The sequence below is a fragment of the Silene latifolia genome, chromosome Y, assembly GCF_048544455.1.
Source record: "Silene latifolia isolate original U9 population chromosome Y, ASM4854445v1, whole genome shotgun sequence".
Classification (NCBI taxonomy): Eukaryota; Viridiplantae; Streptophyta; class Magnoliopsida; order Caryophyllales; family Caryophyllaceae; genus Silene; species Silene latifolia.
In genome coordinates, this window is record NC_133538.1 from 186,462,003 (window position 1) to 186,466,614 (window position 4,612).

The following is a 4,612-nucleotide window of genomic DNA, read 5'->3' on the forward strand; positions in this document are numbered from 1 at the left end:
TGTTGCTCCATGAGCTTAATCCACCTTGTCAATGCCAAGTGATCTTGATTCCCATGTGCCCTTGGGAGCACGCCCATGCCATACGATATCTCTGTCCCAAGTCCGACGGCATTGTGATTCCCATTTGCCATCTTTTGGCGCCGGAATGGCCAATTTACATTTCTACCCCCAACAAGTCAATAATTGAATTAAAACCCGTGCACACTTACGGTTTTATTTTCCTTTTTGTTTTACGTTAGCGGGCTACGGCCATGTTATTTACGGGTCATACAGAATGTTTGAGTCGCATTTCCTGCTCACCCATCAAGGTTCGATTTCAAAATGCCAAATATTTCAGAATTCCGAAATTTCAAAGACGTTTTGCGAATTATGGATGATGATCCAAGTAGTGGTACATTTCAAGTCAAAGTTCAAATCTCGAAGTTCAAAATCAAATATTGGGTCGACGACCCAACATCCAAATGATTCGTTTCAAATTCAGAATTTGGGTCGATGGCCCAATTATTCAAAATTTTCAACATCTTCAAATTTCGGGTCGATGACCCAGTCTTTCAAATTCAATTTCAAGTCGACGACCCAACATTCCAACACTTCAACTTCAGACCTCGGGTTGATGGCCTAAATTTCAAAAAGTTCAAATATTCAAATTCAATTTTTTAGGTCAATGGCCCAACATTCTAAGTGATGTCAAATTCAAAATTCGGGCCGATGGCCTAATTATTCAAAATTTTCAAATCTAATTTTCGGGTCGATGGCCCAATCTTTCAAATGATCCAATTTTAAGATCGACGATCCAAATGTGCTTATGTGATGATTATTGCTCGTACATTTTTTGTGTTTCAACTATAGTAGGATATGCTTCGACGATCCAAATGTGCTTATGTGATGATTATTGCTCGTTCATTTTTTGTGTTTCAACTATAGTAGGATATGCTTCAACTTGGGGCTCTAAAGTCTTCGACTTTAGAGCCATCGCAAACTGGGGGCTCTAAAGCCGTTGGCTTCAGAGATCATTATCAAGATGAAATGGATGACATCCACTCAGAATTCAATTCAATACAAGAGTATGAAATGGAAGAATTCCGTAGCTGAAAGCAAATGATGAAAGCGGCGGCAACCTCCTCGGAAAGTCCCATCCCATTTGGACACCTGCCAGCCGATGATAAATTTTGGGCAAATGACAACAGATGATGAATTTCAGACAAGTGCCAGCAAATGATAAATTTTGGGCAAATGTCAGCAGATGATGAATTTTGGACAAACGCCAGCAAATGATAAACTTTGGGCATATGTCAGCAGTGGCCGAACTATGATGCGTGTTTGATTCCGTCAGAAACGGATACGTAGGCGCCTGAGGATAAGGTTCAACCCACCATATATGCAAGTTTATGGGTCGATGACCAACAATGATAATTTGATGCAACAGAAGCAAGAGTCAATCCCCAGCGAAGTTTCAGGTATGGTCTCTTCTTATGGATGGCGAGCTTATATACGCAAATCTAATGGACTATAAATGACCCGCGGAATCCGCAGGTCGATAGACTTGGGGTATACTTTGACTTTCGCCTTCTCCAAGCCTCAGTCAAAGTGGGGGCTCTGTAGATACCCGTATCCGTCGATATTGGAATTTACCGAAAACCCGACAAACACCCGATGATGATAGGACGACATGTATTCACTAGTTTACATTGTCATTATTTGGAGTTCGTTTTACGATGTAGAATGGGCGTCGTCGATGAAGAATTTTATTAATGATATTTAATTTAAACATTGAAAACTCGTTTTAATCACACGGTTTGTGAGCTCGTTTTATGCTTGAATTGGGCACGATTTTGGACGCACTTTTGACCCAACCTCTTCTCCCATAACCCGTGTTTGATCCTTAGAAAAAGCCTACCCCAAACCCTTTGTTTAACCCATCCAATTCCCGTCCAAAACCAGCCCCACACAAACACCCCAACCATGTGTTAGCTCTTCCCCTTTTCCAATCCGTTTTATTGTCTTCAAGCTTGACCCAAACCCGCCATAACCAACCCAGTTCCTGCTCTACATTACCTATAACAACCCAGAACCTAGCTCACCATGAAACCCTTCCACAAACCCATCCCCAAACCGACACAAACAGCCCGCAAATAACACGGGTTCACCCCCTGTTTTGCGTGCTCAAACCCGCTCCATAACCTACTCCAAACACCACCTAAACCCGTGCCCATTAACCCTAGCCCATACCCTGGTATCCTACCCATATTACTCTAGCTTAAACACCAAGCAAACCTCTCATAAAAACCCTCAAACCCTCACGAATGCTACTGGACATCAGCTATGCGCAAATGAGCCCGTCTGCCTCTCCCCCCTTAAAACCCTACTTTAACTCCTTATAAATACCTCCCCTATGCCATACATTCAATCCTCTAAGCTCTCCACAGATTCTACTGCCATTCCATCAAAACTCACGGGCCAAAAAAACCCTAGTTGCCTCTCAAAATTCTCGACAGGACCGAAGCAACCAAACTGAGAAACAGTTTGTGTCTCTCTTGAAATACCATTCGTTCTTTCTTCAAATCTCCATTAAAACTCGAGTTTCTTGCTCCTAATTAACAATATAATGTCCATCTACATATTAGACAAAGATTAACAAGCCAAATTGACCTTGAGAGCACCCGAATCCCCTCGAAAAACAGAGTGTTATACACTCTGTTTTCGCGGCTTTTCTTGTCTGTCCAGCTCTGTTTGTGCTCGTTTTTCGTGCCCAATACCTTATAAAGAGCATGTTTTATTTTAATATCTCTGTTCTACTCTCTTTCTATTTTTCAAAACATCTATCAAATCTAATTTTCATCGAGAAACGAGTGAGAAATTGCAGTTTGAAAGTTGATGTTACTTTGTTCCTTCATCGACGGCGGCCCCTCGAGATAAAAAATACGATCGATTACGACCCAAGACAGTGTCAATGATACATGTAGGTTGAGGGTGCATCAAATCCCCCTTCTTTCCCTTGTTTATTCCATTTCTTATTTGCTCTTTTTTCGTCGTTTATTTTGTTTATTGCAAATCGTCTAACATCGCTAACTACGAAACTTTAGTATAATATGAGTACGAGTTAAAGTACCATTCCGAATACCCGTGTTGACTTGAGTTGGGAAAGAAATCCGCCAGATCGGTCTGCCGTATCCCCTTCTCAGTTACATATCCTTGTATTTGGAATCGGACAGAATAAAAGCAATTTAATTGACGTAGTATGTCGCTTGTATCGACCGTCCCCATCGACCTTCTCCATCGATCACCCCCATCGACCTACTCCATCGATCACCCCCATCGACATCACCTCCTTGACCTAAAGCACGATTTCGACTAATAATTTGTAATATCAACTAAAGTTGACAACTTTATGTATTTCTATAATAACCTAATTAGAAAGATTATGGTGTTTTGACATAGATATTAAAATCGACTAACAATTCTCTAAATCAATTGAGTACATCTCATCTTCCACATGATTTCTTGCTAGTATAAGAGTACGTGATTAGCACCTTCTTATTAACACTCAACGAGTTAAATTAACTAGCGAACCTGACCTAAACTGACCCTTTAAGCCGTGTAGAACACTCGGTTTAGGCGAAGCCTTCTACCCTCTTTTCATCATCTAGTTCTAGTTTGTTGTCCAATATCGTTTTCCAATCGATCTTACCTAATGAATCTAACCTAGGAACTAGGGTGGCTGTGGCTTGGCCGTGAGGGCGGCCGTGTGCTTGGCCGGGTCTCTTGTTGTTTCTGCTTCGTTTTTATGTCATTTATTCATCGTTGTTTTGTAGCTTTTAATTTATAGTTTGTTTATCGAGTTGTAATTTTCGAGTTTATTTTACTTTTTATCAAGTCAAAACCTCTTCTAAAACCTTAGTCTTGTTTGGTTAGATGGTTGTGCTCCAATTCATGTAAGAGCCTAGTAAATCGCATGTTGTTTAAAGCAACATGGTCCGATTTATGCTAATACATGCTTTAGTTCGTGACCTAATATCTAATTCGATAAGATTAAGCGAAAGGACCCACAATGAGGAGTAACCCAAGGTTGTGAGTTATGTAAGCCGTGGGCCATCCCCTTGTGCACGTTTTCCTAGGCCGAATTGGTCGTGTAGGGTGTCATGTATAGTGTCGTATATAGCGTTGTATTTTAGATCGAGTTGTATCTTTAATTTCTTGTTGTGTCGGCATGAAATGCCTGGGTTGTAATAGGATAGATCCCAACGGCTCCCCCATTCCCATCAAGCCTTGTTTGTTTTGTTTTGTATGTTATTAAATCAATCAACCCACATGCTAATATACAACTTTAACAAAGTTAGTTTAGTTCCATCTAAATCGACATAAAAACCTCATATGCTAGGGTTTATAAAATGATGTTTGCATATCATATATCATAGTAGCTACGACCTTGTTTGAAATCCGATACTTGACTTGGTAGAGGCCGTCATTGACGGGCGGGGTTAGGTGTCCTTATGGGCTTCCTAACACGTACCCTCACCCCTTACTCAAGATCTATGGTTTGTGGATCCTTCTAAATACCATTGGATTACGAGAGTCATTCAAATAGAAAGATCTAGGGTACAAGTCTTTATCT